General features: G+C 32.9%; 1 long non-coding RNA gene across 1 annotated transcript; it reads left to right on the top strand.

Annotated features, from left to right (window-relative positions):
* The first annotated feature begins 4,967 nt into the window (after window positions 1-4,967).
* On the top strand, window positions 4,968-10,338 carry LOC148679588 (uncharacterized). The gene is made up of 19 exons (XR_015945061.1): window positions 4,968-5,044; window positions 5,138-5,212; window positions 5,818-6,143; window positions 6,237-6,318; window positions 6,406-6,478; window positions 6,878-6,952; window positions 7,046-7,139; window positions 7,227-7,293; window positions 7,381-7,709; window positions 8,141-8,225; window positions 8,312-8,395; window positions 8,484-8,555; window positions 8,643-8,721; window positions 9,222-9,295; window positions 9,382-9,466; window positions 9,748-9,832; window positions 9,921-9,994; window positions 10,088-10,172; window positions 10,260-10,338. It is a non-coding gene; the product is annotated as an uncharacterized LOC148679588 (long non-coding RNA).
* Window positions 10,339-19,653: the final 9,315 nt, after the last annotated feature.

Genomic DNA, 19,653 nt, shown 5'->3' with positions numbered 1-19,653 from the left:
TGTTGTTGTTGTTGTGTGTGTCTTTTTTGTGTCTTTTTTTCCAGATTTCGGGATTATAAGGTAACATTTTCTGTTCTTTTTAATCATATTTGATATTTGTTTGTTTCTTTATACTCAAGCTCAAAGTTACTGTTTGTCTTTGTGTAGTTTCTATCTTGTTGTTGTTGTTGTTGTTGTTGTTGTTTTGTCTTTTTTGTGTTTTTTTTTCCCCCAGATTTCGGGATTATAAGGTAACATTTTCTGTTATTTTCTCGGTATTTGATATTTGTTTGTTTCTTTATACTAAAGCTCAATGTTACTGTTTGTCTTTGTGTAGTTTCTATCTTGTTGTTGTTTGTTGTTTTGTCTCTTTTTGTATGTCTTTTTTGTTGTTTTTTTCACAGATTTCGGGATTATAAGGTAACATTTTCTGTTCTTTTTATTAATATTTGATATTTGTTTGTTTCTTTATACTGAAGCTGAATGTTACTGTTTGTCTTTGTGTAGTTTCTATCTTGTTGTTGTTGTTGTTGTTGTTGTTGTTTTGTCTTTTTTTGTGTTTTTTTTTGTAAATTTTTCCCCCCCAGATTTCGGGATTATAAGGTAACATTTACTGTTCTTTTTATTAATATTTGATATTTGTTTGTTTCTTTATACTCAAGTTCAATGTTACTGTTTAATGTTTTCTTTGTGTAGTTTCTATCTTCTTGTTTGTTGTTGTCTTTTTTTGCCTTTTTTTCCAGATTTCGGGATTATAAGGTAACATTTTCTGTTATTTTCTGCAATATTAAATATTTATTTGTTTCTGTTTACTCAAGCTCAATGTTACTGTTTATTGTTTTCTTTGTGTAGTTTCTATTTCGTTGTTGTTGTTGTTGTTGTTGTTTTGTCTTTTTTATGTCTTTTTTTCCCCAGATTTCGGGATTATAAGGTAACATTTTCTGTTCTTTTTATTAATATTTAATATTTATTTGTTTCTTTATACTGAAGCTGAATGTTACTGTTTGTCTTTGTGTAGTTTCTATCTTTTTGTTGTTGTCTTTTTTTGTGTCTTTTTTTTTTGTCTTTTTTTCCCCAGATTTTGGGATTATAAGGTAACATATTTTCTATTATTTTTTGCAATATTTGTTTGTTTCTTTATACTCAAGCTCAATGTTCCTGTTTAATGTTGTCGTTGTGTAGTTTCTATCTTCTTGTTTGTTGTTTTGTCTTTTTGTTTGTCTTTTGTCTTTTTTTCCAGATTTCGGGATTATAAGGTAACATTTTCTGGTATTTTCTCGGTATTTGATATTTGTTTGTTTCTTTATACTCAAGCTCAATGTTACTGTTTGTCTTTGTGTAGTTTCTATCTTGTTGTTGTTTGTTGTTTTGTCTCTTTTTGTGTGTCTTTTTTTGTTGTTTTTTTCGCAGATTTCAGGATTATAAGTTAACATATTTTTTGTTATTTTTTGCAATATTTGTTTGTTTCTTTATACTCAAGCTCAATGTTCCTGTTTAATGTTGTCTTTGTGTAGTTTCTATCTTCTTGTTTGTTGTTTTGTCTTTTTGTGTCTTTTGTCTTTTTTCCCAGATTTCGGGATTATAAGGTAACATTTTCTGTTCTTTTTATTAATATTTGATGTTTGTTTGTTTCTTTATACTGAAGCTCAATGTTACTGTTTGTCTTTGTGTAGTTTCTATCTTGTTGTTTTGTTGTTGTTTTGTCTCTTTTTGTGTCTTTTTTTCTCTTTTTGCACAGATTTTGAGGTTAAAAGGTAAATGTTTGGTTCTCTGTTGGCTGAGTGAGTGGGGATGTGGTGGTGGGCCATCATTTACTCAGCCATTGTGTCTTGATATTTCCCTCAAGCACTTTATACAAAGTTTTTCACTTTCTGTCTCTATCAAGTTATTGAGGTTATAATGTTATTATCAACATTTTCTGTGTTTGTCTGTGTAGTTTCTATGATGTTGTTGTTGTTGTGTGTGTCTTTTCATTTTCCCCAGATTTCGGGATTATAAGGTAACATTTTCTGTTATTTTCTGCAATATTTAATATTTATTTGTTTCTTTATACTGAAGCTGAATGTTACTGTTTGTCTTTGTGTAGTTTCTATCTTTTTGTTGTTGTATTTTTTTGTGTCTTTTTTTGTCTTTTTTTCCCCAGATTTTGGGATTATAAGGTAACATATTTTCTATTATTTTTTGCAATATTTGTTTGTTTCTTTATACTCAAGCTCAATGTTCCTGTTTAATGTTGTCGTTGTGTAGTTTCTATCTTCTTGTTTGTTGTTTTGTCTTTTTGTTTGTCTTTTGTCTTTTTTTCCAGATTTCGGGATTATAAGGTAACATTTTCTGTTATTTTCTGCAATATTTAATATTTATTTGTTTCTTTATACTCAAGCTCAATGTTACTGTTTGTCTTTGTGTAGTTTCTATCTTGTTGTTTTGTCTTTTTTTGTGTTTTTTTTTTTGTAAATTTTTCCCCCCCAGATTTCTGGATTATAAGGTAACATTTACTGTTCTTTTTATTAATATTTGATATTTGTTTGTTTCTTTATACTCAAGCTCAATGTTACTGTTTAATGTTTTCTTTGTGTAGTTTCTATCTTCTTGTTTGTTGTTGTCTTTTTGTGTGTCTGTTTTTGTCTTTTTTCCCCCAGATTTCGGGATTATAAGGTAACATTTTCTGTTCTTTTCTCGGTATTTGATGTTTGTTTGTTTCTTTATACTCAAGCTCAATGTTACTGTTTGTCTTTGTGTAGTTTCTATCTTGTTGTTTTGTCTTTTTTTGTGTTTTTTTTCGTAAATTTTTCCCCCCAAGATTTCGGGATTATAAGGTAACATTTACTGTTCTTTTTATTAATATTTTATATTTGTTTGTTTCTTTATACTCAAGCTCAATCTTACTGTTTAATGTTTTCTTTGTGTAGTTTCTATCTTCTTGTTTGTTGTTTTGTCTTTTTGTGTGTCTTTTGTCTTTTTTTTCCAGATTTCGGGATTATAAGGTAACATTTTCTGTTATTTTCTGCAATATTTAATATTTATTTGTTTCTTTATACTCAAGCTCAATGTTACTGTTTATTGTTTTCTTTGTGTAGTTTCTATTTCGTTGTTGTTGTTGTTGTTGTTGTTGTTGTTGTTGTTGTTGTTGTTGTTGTGTTTGTCTTTTTTTGTGTCTTTTTTTCCAGATTTCGTGATTATAAGGTAACATTTTCTGTTCTTTTCTGCAATATTTAATATTTATTTGTTTCTTTATACTGAAGCTGAATGTTACTGTTTGTCTTTGTGTAGTTTCTATCTTTTTGTTGTTGTCTTTTTTTGTGTCATTTTTGGTCTTTTTTTCCCCAGATTTTGGGATTATAAGGTAACATATTTTCTATTATTTTTTGCAATATTTGTTTGTTTCTTTATACTCAAGCTCAATGTTCCTGTTTAATGTTGTCGTTGTGTAGTTTCTATCTTCTTGTTTGTTGTTTTGTCTTTTTGTTTGTCTTTTGTCTTTTTTTCCAGATTTCGGGATTATAAGGTAACATTTTCTGGTATTTTCTCGGTATTTGATATTTGTTTGTTTCTTTATACTCAAGCTCAATGTTACTGTTTGTCTTTGTGTAGTTTCTATCTTGTTGTTGTTTGTTGTTTTGTCTCTTTTTGTGTGTCTTTTTTTGTTGTTTTTTTCGCAGATTTCAGGATTATAAGTTAACATATTTTTTGTTATTTTTTGCAATATTTGTTTGTTTCTTTATACTCAAGCTCAATGTTCCTGTTTAATGTTGTCTTTGTGTAGTTTCTATCTTCTTGTTTGTTGTTTTGTCTTTTTGTGTCTTTTGTCTTTTTTCCCAGATTTCGGGATTATAAGGTAACATTTTCTGTTCTTTTTATTAATATTTGATGTTTGTTTGTTTCTTTATACTGAAGCTCAATGTTACTGTTTGTCTTTGTGTAGTTTCTATCTTGTTGTTTTGTTGTTGTTTTGTCTCTTTTTGTGTCTTTTTTTCTCTTTTTGCACAGATTTTGAGGTTAAAAGGTAAATGTTTGGTTCTCTGTTGGCTGAGTGAGTGGGGATGTGGTGGTGGGCCATCATTTACTCAGCCATTGTGTCTTGATATTTCCCTCAAGCACTTTATACAAAGTTTTTCACTTTCTGTCTCTATCAAGTTATTGAGGTTATAATGTTATTATCAACATTTTCTGTGTTTGTCTGTGTAGTTTCTATGATGTTGTTGTTGTTGTGTGTGTCTTTTCATTTTCCCCAGATTTCGGGATTATAAGGTAACATTTTCTGTTATTTTCTGCAATATTTAATATTTATTTGTTTCTTTATACTGAAGCTGAATGTTACTGTTTGTCTTTGTGTAGTTTCTATCTTTTTGTTGTTGTCTTTTTTTGTGTCTTTTTTTGTCTTTTTTTCCCCAGATTTTGGGATTATAAGGTAACATATTTTCTATTATTTTTTGCAATATTTGTTTGTTTCTTTATACTCAAGCTCAATGTTCCTGTTTAATGTTGTCGTTGTGTAGTTTCTATCTTCTTGTTTGTTGTTTTGTCTTTTTGTTTGTCTTTTGTCTTTTTTTCCAGATTTCGGGATTATAAGGTAACATTTTCTGTTATTTTCTGCAATATTTAATATTTATTTGTTTCTTTATACTCAAGCTCAATGTTACTGTTTGTCTTTGTGTAGTTTCTATCTTGTTGTTTTGTCTTTTTTTGTGTTTTTTTTTTTGTAAATTTTTCCCCCCCAGATTTCTGGATTATAAGGTAACATTTACTGTTCTTTTTATTAATATTTGATATTTGTTTGTTTCTTTATACTCAAGCTCAATGTTACTGTTTAATGTTTTCTTTGTGTAGTTTCTATCTTCTTGTTTGTTGTTGTCTTTTTGTGTGTCTGTTTTTGTCTTTTTTCCCCCAGATTTCGGGATTATAAGGTAACATTTTCTGTTCTTTTCTCGGTATTTGATGTTTGTTTGTTTCTTTATACTCAAGCTCAATGTTACTGTTTGTCTTTGTGTAGTTTCTATCTTGTTGTTTTGTCTTTTTTTGTGTTTTTTTTCGTAAATTTTTCCCCCCAAGATTTCGGGATTATAAGGTAACATTTACTGTTCTTTTTATTAATATTTTATATTTGTTTGTTTCTTTATACTCAAGCTCAATCTTACTGTTTAATGTTTTCTTTGTGTAGTTTCTATCTTCTTGTTTGTTGTTTTGTCTTTTTGTGTGTCTTTTGTCTTTTTTTTCCAGATTTCGGGATTATAAGGTAACATTTTCTGTTATTTTCTGCAATATTTAATATTTATTTGTTTCTTTATACTCAAGCTCAATGTTACTGTTTATTGTTTTCTTTGTGTAGTTTCTATTTCGTTGTTGTTGTTGTTGTTGTTGTTGTTGTTGTTGTTGTTGTTGTTGTGTTTGTCTTTTTTTGTGTCTTTTTTTCCAGATTTCGGGATTATAAGGTAACATTTTCTGTTCTTTTCTGCAATATTTAATATTTATTTGTTTCTTTATACTGAAGCTGAATGTTACTGTTTGTCTTTGTGTAGTTTCTATCTTTTTGTTGTTGTCTTTTTTTGTGTCATTTTTGGTCTTTTTTTCCCCAGATTTTGGGATTATAAGGTAACATATTTTCTATTATTTTTTGCAATATTTGTTTGTTTCTTTATACTCAAGCTCAATGTTCCTGTTTAATGTTGTCATTGTGTAGTTTCTATCCTCTTGTTTGTTGTTTTGTCTTTTTGTTTGTCTTTTGTCTTTTTTCCCAGATTTCGGGATTATAAGGTAACATTTTCTGTTCTTTTTATTAATATTTGATATTTGTTTGTTTCTTTATACTGAAGCTCAATGTTACTGTTTGTCTTTGTGTAGTTTCTATCTTGTTGTTTTGTTGTTGTTTTGTCTCTTTTTGTGTCTTTTTCTCTTTTTGCACAGATTTTGAGGTTAAAAGGTAAATGTTTGGTTCTCTGTTGGCTGAGTGAGTGGGGATGTGGTGGTGGGCCATCATTTACTCAGCCATTGTGTCTTGATATTTCCCTCAAGCACTTTATACAAAGTTTTTCACTTTCTGTCTCTTTATCAAGTTATTGAGGTTATAATGTTATTATCAACATTTTCTGTGTTTGTCTGTGTAGTTTCTATGATGTTGTTGTTGTTGTGTGTGTCTTTTCATTTTCCCCAGATTTCGGGATTATAAGGTAACATTTTCTGTTCTTTTCTGCAATATTTAATATTTATTTGTTTCTTTATACTCAAGCTCAATGTTACTGTTTATTGTTTTCTTTGTGTAGTTTCTATTTCGTTGTTGTTGTTGTTGTTGTTGTTGTGTGTGTCTTTTTTTGTGTCTTTTTTTCCAGATTTCGGGATTATAAGGTAACATTTTCTGTTCTTTTCTGCAATATTTAATATTTATTTGTTTCTTTATACTGAAGCTGAATGTTACTGTTTGTCTTTGTGTAGTTTCTATCTTTTTGTTGTTGTCTTTTTTTGTGTCTTTTTTGGTCTTTTTTTCCCCAGATTTTGGGATTATAAGGTAACATAATTTTCTATTATTTTTTGCAATATTTGTTTGTTTCTTTACACTCAAGCTCAATGTTCCTGTTTAATGTTGTCGTTGTGTAGTTTCTATCTTCTTGTTTGTTGTTTTGTCTTTTTTTCCAGATTTCGGGATTATAAGGTAACATTTTCTGTTATTTTCTGCAATATTTAATATTTATTTGTTTCTTTATACTCAAGCTCAATGTTACTGTTTGTCTTTGTGTAGTTTCTATCTTGTTGTTTTGTCTTTTTTTGTGTTTTTTTTTGTAAATTTTTCCCCCCCAGATTTCGGGATTATAAGGTAACATTTACTGTTCTTTTTATTAATATTTGATATTTGTTTGTTTCTTTATACTCAAGCTCAATGTTACTGTTTAATGTTTTCTTTGTGTAGTTTCTGTCTTCTTGTTTGTTTTGTCTTTTTGTGTGTCTTTTTTTTGCCTTTTTTTCCAGATTTCGGGATTATAAGGTAACATTTTCTGTTATTTTCTGCAATATTTAATATTTATTTGTTTCTTTATACTCAAGCTCAATGTTACTGTTTATTGTTTTCTTTGTGTAGTTTCTATTTCGTTGTTGTTGTTGTTGTTGTTGTTGTTGTTGTTGTTGTGTGTGTCTTTTTTTGTGTCTTTTTTTCCAGATTTCGGGATTATAAGGTAACATTTTCTGTTCTTTTTAATCATATTTGATATTTGTTTGTTTCTTTATACTCAAGCTCAATGTTACTGTTTGTCTTTGTGTAGTTTCTATCTTGTTGTTGTTGTTTTGTCTTTTTTGTGTTTTTTTTCCCCCAGATTTCAGGATTATAAGGTAACATTTTCTGTTCTTTTTATTAATATTTGATATTTGTTTGTTTCTTTATACTGAAGCTCAATGTTACTGTTTGTCTTTGTGTAGTTTCTATCTTGTTGTTTTGTTGTTGTTTTGTCTCTTTTTGTGTCTTTTTCTCTTTTTGCACAGATTTTGAGGGTAAAAGGTAAATGTTTGGTTCTCTGTTGGCTGAGTGAGTGGGGATGTGGTGGTGGGCCATCATTTACTCAGCCATTGTGTCTTGATATTTCCCTCAAGCACTTTATACAAAGTTTTTCACTTTCTGTCTCTTTATCAAGTTATTGAGGTTATAATGTTATTATCAACATTTTCTGTGTTTGTCTGTGTAGTTTCTATGATGTTGTTGTTGTTGTTGTGTGTGTCTTGTCATTTTCCCCAGATTTCGGGATTATAAGGTAACATTTTCTGTTATTTTCTGCAATATTTAATATTTATTTGTTTCTTTATACTGAAGCTGAATGTTACTGTTTGTCTTTGTGTAGTTTCTATCTTTTTGTTGTTGTCTTTTTTTGTGTCTTTTTTTTTTGTCTTTTTTTCCCCAGATTTTGGGATTATAAGGTAACATATTTTCTATTATTTTTTGCAATATTTGTTTGTTTCTTTTTACTCAAGCTCAATGTTACTGTTTGTCTTTGTGTAGTTTCTATGTTGTTGTTGTTGTTGTTGTTGTTGTTGTTGTTGTTGTTGTTGTTGTGTGTGTCTTGTCATTTTCCCCAGATTTCGGGATTATAAGGTAACATTTTCTGTTCTTTTCTGCAATATTTAATATTTATTTGTTTCTGTTTACTCAAGCTCAATGTTACTGTTTATTGTTTTCTTTGTGTAGTTTCTATTTCGTTGTTGTTGTTGTTGTTTTTGTCTTTTTGTGTTTTTTTTGTAATTTTTTTCCCCCCAGATTTCGGGATTATAAGGTAACATTTTCTGTTATTTTCTCGGTATTTGATATTTGTTTGTTTCTTTATACTCAAGCTCAATGTTACTGTTTGTCTTTGTGTAGTTTCTATCTTGTTGTTGTTTGTTGTTTTGTCTCTTTTTGTGTGTCTTTTTTTGTTGTTTTTTTCGCAGATTTCAGGATTATAAGGTAACATATTTTCTGTTATTTTTTGCAATATTTGTTTGTTTCTTTATACTCAAGCTCAATGTTCCTGTTTAATGTTTTCTTTGTGTAGTTTCTATCTTCTTGTTTGTTGTTTTGTCTTTTTGTGTCTTTTGTCTTTTTTCCCAGATTTCGGGATTATAAGGTAACATTTTCTGTTCTTTTTATTAATATTTGATATTTGTTTGTTTCTTTATACTGAAGCTCAATGTTACTGTTTGTCTTTGTGTAGTTTCTATCTTGTTGTTTTGTTGTTGTTTTGTCTCTTTTTGTGTCTTTTTCTCTTTTTGCACAGATTTTGAGGTTAAAAGGTAAATGTTTGGTTCTCTGTTGGCTGAGTGAGTGGGGATGTGGTGGTGGGCCATCATTTACTCAGCCATTGTGTCTTGATATTTCCCTCAAGCACTTTATACAAAGTTTTTCACTTTCTGTCTCTTTATCAAGTTATTGAGGTTATAATGTTATTATCAACATTTTCTGTGTTTGTCTGTGTAGTTTCTATGATGTTGTTTGTTGTTGTTGTGTATGTCTTGTCATTTTCCCCAGATTTCGGGATTATAAGGTAACATTTTCTGTTATTTTCTGCAATATTTAATATTTATTTGTTTCTTTATACTGAAGCTGAATGTTACTGTTTGTCTTTGTGTAGTTTCTATCTTTTTGTTGTTGTCTTTTTTTGTGTCTTTTTTTTGTCTTTTTTTCCCCAGATTTTGGGATTATAAGGTAACATATTTTCTGTTATTTTTTGCAATATTTGTTTGTTTCTTTATACTTAAGCTCAATGTTCCTGTTTAATGTTGTCGTTGTGTAGTTTCTATCTTCTTGTTTGTTGTTGTGTCTTTTTGTGTGTCTTTTGTCTTTTTTTCCAGATTTCGGGATTATAAGGTAACATTTTCTGTTATTTTCTCGGTATTTGATATTTGTTTGTTTCTTTATACTCAAGCTCAATGTTACTGTTTGTCTTTGTGTAGTTTCTATGTTGTTGTTGTTGTTGTTGTTGTTGTTTGTTGTTGTTGTGTTTGTCTTGTCATTTTCCCCAGATTTCGGGATTATAAGGTAACATTTTCTGTTCTTTTCTGCAATATTTAATATTTATTTGTGTCTGTGTACTCAAGCTCAATGTTACTGTTTATTGTTTTCTTTGTGTAGTTTCTATTTCGTTGTTGTTGTTGTTGTTGTTGTTGTTTGTTGTTGTTTTGTCTTTTTTGGTGTTTTTTTTTGTCTTTTTTTCCAGATTTCGGGATTATAAGGTAACATTTTCTGTTCTTTTTAATAATATTTGATATTTGTTTGTTTCTTTATACTGAAGCTCAATGTTACTGTTTGTCTTTGTGTAGTTTCTATCTTGTTGTTTTGTTGTTGTTTTGTCTCTTTTTATGTGTCTTTTTTTGTCTTTTTTTCCCCAGACTTCAGGATTATAAGGTAACATATTTTCTGTTATTTTTTGCAATATTTGTTTGTTTCTTTATACTCAAGCTCAATGTTCCTGTTTAATGTTGTCTTTGTGTAGTTTCTGTCTTCTTGTTTGTTGTTTTGTCTTTTTGTGTGTCTTTTGTCTTTTTTTCCAGATTTCGGGATTATAAGGTAACATTTTCTGTTATTTTCTGCAATATTTAATATTTATTTGTTTCTGTTTACTCAAGCTCAATGTTACTGTTTATTGTTTTCTTTGTGTAGTTTCTATTTCGTTGTTGTTGTTGTTGTTGTTGTTGTTGTTTTGTCTTTTTTGTGTTTTTTTTTCCCCAGATTTCGGGATTATAAGGTAACATTTTCTGTTCTTTTTATTAATATTTGATATTTGTTTGTTTCTTTATACTGAAGCTCAATGTTACTGTTTGTCTTTGTGTAGTTTCTATCTTGTTGTTTTGTTGTTGTTTTGTCTCTTTTTGTGTCTTTTTCTCTTTTTGCACAGATTTTGAGGTTAAAAGGTAAATGTTTGGTTCTCTGTTGGCTGAGTGAGTGGGGATGTGGTGGTGGGCCATCATTTACTCAGCCATTGTGTCTTGATATTTCCCTCAAGCACTTTATACAAAGTTTTTCACTTTCTGTCTCTTTATCAAGTTCTTGAGGTTATAATGTTATTATCAACATTTTCTGTGTTTGTCTTTGTTATTTGTTGTTTGTTTCTTGTTAGAATTACTTCACTACTGTACTAAGTACTAATAGGCTGTATCTGTACTCTACTGGAGTATTGTTTTTTCTCCTACTTCCACTTTTACTTCAGTACATATTTTCAATGAGTTTAATGCTTTTATTCTTATAGATTTTATGTGCTGCATCGTTACTCGCTACTAGGGGTGTCAAAATTATTGATATCGGTTCAGTAATAGATCATAACTGTTTATTATGAACTGACATCATTTATCTCTAATGTGCAATGTTGCAGTAGAATACTATAGTGAAGGAGGCGAGGTCGAGTAAATAACGCTCTTACTACAATGAAGGCGGCACAGCACACGAGATGCTATTTCACTACCAGGGAGAAATGCTGTAAAACTCCATCTCTACCTCACTCACTTTAGACATTTGATCCGCTGGTCTGTTTGTGAGGTAACTTTTTCTCTCCTCTTGGCTGTTAAAGTCATACTTGTGGATCCAGACACGAGCGTGCCTGAGGTGCGAGTTTTCTCCACTGTGTCTATTATAGATTACAAGTGATAACCGTGCATTATGCGCATATAGACTGTAACTGCGGCTGTTCTTCCCGCCATCGGTGAACAGCGCTTTCATTTCTAAAGCCGATCGCAGCCCTTTCTGTTGAGCAGGTGAAGACAATAACCAATCATAGGGGTGTAAGACCTCTCCTTTCAGCACTCTAAAAGCAAGCGGGATAATATTTACATGAGTTTATTTGCTATAAATGCTCATGCTGTCTTCTGTGCATGTGTTGGAGTTTTGTTTGATACATTCACAACGAGTGTTTTCTTTGAGCAGGTCAAATGAAGGGTAATTTATCTTACTGCTGTATTAAAGAACAAAATTGTATTACAAATAATATATAAATTTAAATATATTTATAGATTTTAATAAAATAAAAAAAAATTGTGTTGTGAAGATCTAATTATGTAGGGAAAGCATTGTCAATGCACCGAGATGCACTGAGATATCGATAATCGATGGCATGATAATCGTAACCGAACCGTGAGACCAGTTTAAATTCACACCCCTACTCGTTACAATTATAGACCTTTTTCTTGGTTGCTGCATGGAGGGCGCCATATTGACCAGCGTCTTCCGGTAGAATGTTTAGAACTTGCGTTCACAGTGTTTACAACCGGTAATTTGTAGGGATGTAACGGTATCAGAATTTCACGGTACGGTAATACCTCGGTATGAATGTCACGGTACGGTATTTATTGAATCATTTACAGAAAAAAAACAAAACTTATGAAAATACTCCAAAAAAGTGCCAAAAGTGTCAATGACATACAAATTAGTCATCTATCTGTAAGCTTTGAAACAGGAACTTCAATTTTAATAACAAAAAAATATTAAACCATGTAAAAAAATTAAGTTTCAATTTAGTTTTGTTGAAAACTCATCACATTCAACATTTAATCACTCACTCACTTAGATAGAGATGGGTTTAAAGGAAAATTATCATATAAATATAATCTGGTAAAAGCTGGTATCTCTGGGCATTTACAATGTCCCCTGCAACAGAAAAAAAAAAACTCTCATTTGGGACTGAGGTTTTTGGGACAGAGAGATATGACTTGGCCCAGGTTGACAGCAGTGGGTAACGTTGTGCACTGTCTTTCCCCCACTTGAGAGGACAAACCATGAGTAAGATAGAGGTCTCATGTCTGCATCAATCTGAACAGTGTGCTGTGTTTCTGTAATCCCCATGACTGATTATTAGTCCTATTCCCCAACTTGCAGGCACGTGCACACACAGGGCTCAACCTGTGCAGTGCACATTCCCTTTTTAGTCTTGGATAGAAAGTTCCCTTCCAAAATGATCAAAAGTGCCCCCGCGACGCGACATACCCTCCGTCCCGCTTTACAGTACGCGCGCGACAACACAGCTGATCAGAACGCGCGCGACAACACAGCTGATAAGAACTCGCGCGACAACACAGCTGATAAGAACTCGCGCGACAACACAGCTGATAAGAACTCGCGTGACAACACAGCTGATCAGAACGCGCGCAACAACACAGCTGATCAGAACGCGCGCGACAACACAGCTGATCAGAACGCGCGCGACAACACAGCTGATCAGAACGCGCGCGACAACACAGCTGATCAGAACGCACGCGACAACACAGCTGATCAGAACGCGCGCGACAACACAGCTGATAAGAACTCGCGCGACAACACAGCTGATCAGAATGCGCGCGACAACACAGCTGATAAGAACTCGCGCGACAACACCGCTATTCAGTACGGGCGCGGCGACAACACCCGCTTTAGGGTTTTCCAGCTTTTTTTTCATCCCTGCTTCTAGCAGCACACTCCATTTCCGCATTACTGGATCTGTAGCGACAACAGACCGCAAGGGATTATGGCCAAGCCTGGGCTGATGGGAATTGTAGTTTTCGCTACCTCTCGTTCGATTCATTCGCCTGTGCAAATTTTCTCAGAAGATCTATAGTTTTACCGAGTCATGCGACCACGGTAATATCGAAAAAAATTAATATTGCGGTATGACGGTATTTTCAATACCGTTACATCCCTAGTAATTTGCGATCCGAAAATGGGTTCAAAAGCGTTTTGAGTGGATTACGGAGTGTTTTTGTGACACAACTTTAAAAGGTGTGTTAAAGCTCTTATAATCTGTCAGATCTGTGGTTCCAAGCGCGAAAGAAAAACGTTATCCTAGTTCATTCAAATCTTAAACCATGTTTCTTTTCGTTCTTCTTAATCACGTTCCCCCAAAAACAAATAAACTCAGTCGTCAAAAGTGGTTTCTATCAATTATGGAACATTGCCAAATTGAAGCCTTTTCTGTCTTTTAAAGATCTGGAAACCATCATCAATGTTTTAATTATGTCCAGACTGGACTACTGTAACTCTTTGTATTCAGGAGTTTCGCAGGCATCAATTGCACGCCTGCAGCTGGTTCAAAATGCAGCTGCTAGGCTTTTAACTGGGACAAAAACATTTTCTAGTATCTGACCAGTTTGCTCATCTCTTCACTGGCTCCCAGTCCAATTTAGAATTCAATACAAGTTATTGCTACTTGTTTTTAAAAGTTTAAATGGTCTGGCACCTATTTACATCTCTGAGCTTCTTCACTGGCACACTTCATTGAGGCCAATCAGGTCTGAAAACACATCTCAGCTAGTTGTCCCCAAAACACAGTTGAAATCAAGAGGTGACGGGGCTTTTTTTGCTGCAGCCCCCCGACTGTGGAATGGTCTGCCTTTACATATCAGGTCATGTTCTTCACTTGCTGCTTGTAAGTCTCAACTAAAAAATCACCTTCTGTCTCTCGCCTTTGATTGTAATTAATTAATTTTCATCTGTTTTATTTATTTTGCTTATTTTTACATATAGGTATAGCTTTTGTATGCTGGTCTTTATGTAAAGCACTTTGGTCAACATCTGTTGTTTTTAAATGTGATCTAAATAAAGCAAACAAACAAACAAAAAGATATTTAAAATAAACAAAACAATATGATGTATTTTGACTGCTTTCTTTAATAACTACATTACACAATAATTGTACTTTTACGTTCAGTACTTGAGTAGTACATTTTAGAATAAACTACTTGCAATACTTAAGTACAAAAAATGTTGAATACTTTAGTACTTCCACTTAAGCATGGTGCTTAAAGAGCACTTCAACTTGTACTTTTACTTAAGTCTGGGTCTCAAGTACTTTACATCTCTGGTTTTTAGAAATGAGTTAGAAAAAATCTTCCCTGTTGAACAGAAATTGGGGAAAAAGTAAACGGGGGCAAATAATTCAGGCGGGCTAATAATTCTGACTTCAACTGTAAAAGTGCACTTGTGTGTCTGGCTTTTTTTGTTGATTAAGTGGTCGAGGTTGATATGACATTTAGAATGTAAGCAGAACTAAAAAACTGTTTTTAGAACGAGTAATAATCCCATTCATCTAGTTACAGCACTTGTCTCTGTTGAAAGACAGTTAATTTAAGCTAATTCTTTATTTTTGCAGTCATATCAAAAGTAAAACTTGCTGTAAAACTATGATATTGAATCTAATTGTAATTTTCCCAAAAAAGGACAAGCCATTCTCGTAACTCGACTGAAATGTAATCAATGAATGACTAAGGCTAAGGCAAGAAATACGCTTTGTCTTTAAAAAAGGGCAGGAGACCGACAAAAACTCAGAGTTTAGAGAATTAAACCTGCTCCTGACCAGGGCTGCGTTTCCAAAAAAGCATGGTTCGCCAACTAGTCGCAAGTTGAGTGGTTACAAACATAGTTCGTTGATTTGGTCTTTCCCAAATCCATCGAACGAACATTCACAAACTGCGTCGCAAACTACACCGCTAGAGCTGTATAGTAAGAAACGTGGTTCCTGGCTTTGTTCTAGTCCCAGTTATCCCCCCTATGCCCTATTCCTTTAGAACATTTAAACTTGGAATGATTTTTTTAAGCATTAAAGCCGTCTCTCTTATAGCTGTAATTTGCTTTCAAAGTATTTTTACAGTTCAGTTTTAGTGACCTGTTATTTAAAAGCAGAATTTTATGTTTAGTCTTCAAAGCTTGTGAAAACAAAAAACATAGCATAGAGGAGAGCGGGGCACAAAGTAACACTGGTTTATGGTCAAATAATGAACAATGTAATGTGGTTAGACAAACCATAATTTTTTTACCAACGATACACAAGCCTCTCCTACAAATGAGCACTGGTTGTATGGTCGCCGGACCTATGGTTTCTGTGCAGTATTGCCAAAAGTGCCAGGAGTATAAATGCTACTATTTACTCCACGTGCGGGGCAAGTTGTAACAGACAGAGGACCTTGCATTTAAAGGCAGATTTCACACAATTAATTTAATTTCCTTTTACTTTAGTAGCTATATTTCCTCCGTAATTTGTCTCATTTTGTCACAGTTTATTTATTTATTTGTTTACTGGATAAACACATTTGAATCTTTGCATTATTATCCATTTATCCATTATTATACAATGCATTTATTTGCATTATTAGTAATTAAAAAAAAAAATTTCTATTAAAACAATATTTTCTATTAAAAAAAAAAAACATTTTTATTTAAAAAGTTCTTAACATTACACTCAAAATTAAAAAAAATATATATTGTGTTAGTTAATTGGTGTGTAACAGTGTGTGGCTTAATTGTAACACCCCGTTACAACTAACCCCGCTGTGATGTGTTCTCCTTAAAACTGGCTATCAGTCACAGTGTGTTTTTTTTACATCTTTTAGCCTAGAAGACGGTGATCGCAACAATATAAGATTTCACGTTCATACTTTAACAGATTTTTTTTAAATAAAAAAAAAATATTGACCCCTAATAAAAAATACTTTTAAGCTGGAAAAATGGTTTCTTCTGTGTTTCTCATCCAAATTTCGCCAAACTTTTTCAATAATTGGCAGGAACACGTCTGCAGACACTGTGGTGAAAACCTTGGGAGCATGCCATGGTCAACTCTGAGCAAATACCTTAACTCAGTGTTACATTTAACCCCGCATTACTTTGTGCCCCGCTCTCCCCTACACTAATGCTTTTCATTTATAGTAGGTTATTTATTAAGTATCTGTACTGTATATGACAGAGGCCTGTTGGTTTTTACCAAAACTAATATTGGATTTTTTTTTTTAAGTGTTTGTAAAACAACATAATTTGAACCAATAAATGATGGGGTTCTTCTCTGAAGAAGACTCTGACTCCATCCCTTTTAGAGCGGCATTATGGGCGTTTTACGATATAATAACTAACATGGTTCAAACAAAGGATCTGACAGAGAAACTGCAGGTTTTGGGAAACACTCGTCATCACATCATTCTTTTCCCCAAATGATGCATCCTACTATTATCGTTCAGCTATCATAGTCCAGTTACTAGAGTAAAAGTTACCTTTCCTTCAGAAGCAGGCTAGACTTACCCTGCTTTCTCGAGTTTGACAAACCCAGAGTTTCTCTCATTTCAGGTTTTCACTTAACCTCCTTTCTGAAAAGGGGACATTGTAATAAACCTATATTTATGTATGTATCAATGTTTCTGCAGGGTCTTAAATCTTAAAATCTAAATTTTAAAGTCTTACGTTTTCTGAAATATTGTGTTGTTGGTCTTAAACCTGTTTTAAACAGGTCTTAATTTTCCTTTGTTCATGTATTGCTACCAAATCTGGCCCAAACCCATACAATCTCCAACAATCATCTCAATAAAACTTTAAACTTTCATCATAATGGTTTTAATATTTTCCTTACAGTAACATTTGATTAAAAGTTCTTTGTGTTTACTGCTAAGGACACAGACATGGACAAATTGTTGTGCATAAATTTAGTTTATTATAGTTTTGAAAGCAGGACGGTGGCGCAGTGGGTAGCACAATCGCCTCACAGCAAGAAGTTGGCAGGTTCGAGCCCCTCCTGTATCATTTGAAGTTGCATGTTCTCCCTGTGTACGCTTGGGTTTCTTGTGGGTGCTCCGGTTTCCCCCACAGTCCAAAGACACGCGGTACAGGTGCATTGAATATGCTAAACTAGCCGTAGTGTATGTGAGTGTGTGCAAAAGTGTGTGGGTGTTTTTCAGTGTTGGGTTGTGGCCGGAGGGGCATTCGCTGCGTAAAACATGTGCTGGTTAAGTTGGCGGTTCATTCCGCTATGGCGGATTTTTCTTTTTTTTTTTTACAACATAAACTTTCTTTAAAATAAAAGTGTACGGATAAAACTAGAGCTTGCTTGATTTTACACAATAATTAAAATATTTTGCTAAAAAATAAAATGTAAAATATTTACATTTTTAATATTAATGTATTAAGTCCATTTATGGGTCTAAAATTCAAATTTAAAATGTTCTTAAAACGTCTAGTCTTAAATTTAACTCAGTAAAACCTGCAGAAACCCTTATGTATGTATGTATGTATGTACATATGCATATATGTTTATGTATGTAATAACATAAAAACAGTGGACCAATTAGAGCGGTTTTTAGACCCACCGCAACTTGAAGTAGGAGTGCGGTCCCCCGCCCACCAATATTGATTGACAGGCGCATCACCATTCTCAGTTTGTTGTTTCATGTCCGCCATTTTCAGCGAGAGTCAAAGCAATATCACTAAAGGAACACCCTTGCTATATTTTTAGATGTAAGGCTTATTGGGCTCAACACAAGATCAACATTCACCACATGATCGCTCTAATCTGAATTATTGTTTGTAACTTTAGGTGGGTTTGCAAACGTGTAATTTTCATTGCGTCTACCTTAATTTTCAGCTGTTTAGATTTCTCGCAGTCACAGAAGCTCCCTGTGCTCTTAACTAGGTGCAGCTGGAAAGTGCGAGCGCGCGTTGCCTCATGTGCGAGTCTCTCCATTGGAAATAAAATAACGAACTTGCCTGCAAGTCGCTCACCAGAAGCGCCGCGATGCTCAGAATTCTAAACATAGGTTTCTATTAGGGTGCACAGCCACAATTCTGGACACTTTATGTTTCTGCCGCGCCACAGAGTGGCATCTGAATATTTTCATTTTAAATAACATGCGAATGTGCTTGTCTGGTGAGCTGTGTCAGAGTGTGCGTGGTTATTAGTCCCGTATCGAAGCTCGGCACTTTAAACTAGCACACAGTTGGCTGTAAAACTATACAAAGACACAAATGATTTTGTACTCTCTGCTTGGTCTGTGTTCGAGTCGTACATGTACAGCTGAGTGCTGGGGCCTGTTTCAGAAAGGAGGTTAAGTGAAAACTCAGAGTATTTTAACCCTGAAATGAGTGAAACTCTGGGTTTTCCGTTTCAAAATGGCAGGTTTGTTAAACTCAAGAAATCAGGGTAAGTCAAGCCTGTTTCTGAAAGAAAGGTAACTTTAACTCAGAGTCAGTTACTGTGGTAACTTACTCTGTGAATCTAACCTGGTCCGGAGCAGGTTTTATTCTCTAAACTCAGAGTTTCTGTCGGTCTCCTCCCCTTTTTTAAAGATGAAGCGGTATTTCTCGCATTAGCCTTACGTTTCCACACACCTATTTTAGAGCTCATTTTGGAGATGCCCATAAAAACGATGCAAACGTCATGATTCACATAACTTTTGAAAATACGCATAATAAAACATGTGCATAACTGAGTAGGTAAAACTTTTACTTGATAAGATGCGCATAAACTACGAAGTGCACTTAACAAATTACAGTATGTACATTAAAAAAAGTTTGTTAGAGATGATGATGAAAATGTGTGTGAATGGACAAACCATCAGACTGAGCACACTGCAGAACATCTTAAAAGTTGTTTTAGTCATTCTAAAATGCATTTACTGTTTCATTATTAGTGTATATTATTAATTACCTCCGAGTGTCTGCAGCGTGTCAAGATCTCCCCGTCTGGCTTCAAACGCCCCCACGTGTTCATTGTTTGTCAATTGTCTTCTGAGGCGCAAGTACATTAATTAAATAAAAAATCATTGATGCAGCTTATTCTACCACAGTAAATTCTGTTTTTACTGTTGAAATTTTGTGCAAGTTAATCAGGAAGTGACGACTGTGTTCTCTTCGACTCATCGAATAAAAACGCTGCTTTATTTTTAGGCATTATTCCAGTTTTGCACAAATTTATGTAATAGCCTGTATTTTGATGGAAACACAGCTATTGCCTACATTTTTGTCACACACAGAACATAGTAACATACGAGGCTTGTCCTTTTTTTCATAAATACTTAGCTTAACCTTCGACATGTACTGTTACTAGATTAATGGGATTATTATTCTGTCTAAAAATTATTTTATTACTGCTTACCTTCTTAATGTTATATCAACCTCTATCACTTGATCAATAAAAAGGCAGACACATTACAAGTGCACTCTTAAATCTATTAAAAGTGTATAAAAGTTTAGAAAAAAAGAATAAATGTCACACATTACATTACTTATTTTATTATACTTAAATGTTTAAATACTTAAAATTAAAAATTACGTATTAACTTGAGCAGCTGTTTTCCCATGCTAACTGTCTCTGTTTCACTGATGGTTGCTTCTTTTAAAATATATACACTCATATTTGCTATAACTTTGCATGAGAACATCAAGTTCAGCTGGAGAAAGAAATGGTGATCTCTTTTTTTAAGATGTTGCCATAGTCACTCATAATATCTGCG

The sequence above is a fragment of the Danio rerio genome, chromosome 16 (genome assembly GCF_052040795.2).
Source record: "Danio rerio strain M-AB ecotype USA chromosome 16, GRCz13ab, whole genome shotgun sequence".
Taxonomy (NCBI): domain Eukaryota; kingdom Metazoa; phylum Chordata; class Actinopteri; order Cypriniformes; family Danionidae; genus Danio; species Danio rerio.
Note: the sequence above shows the minus strand (reverse complement) of the source record. Positions and strands in the feature narration are given on the sequence as shown.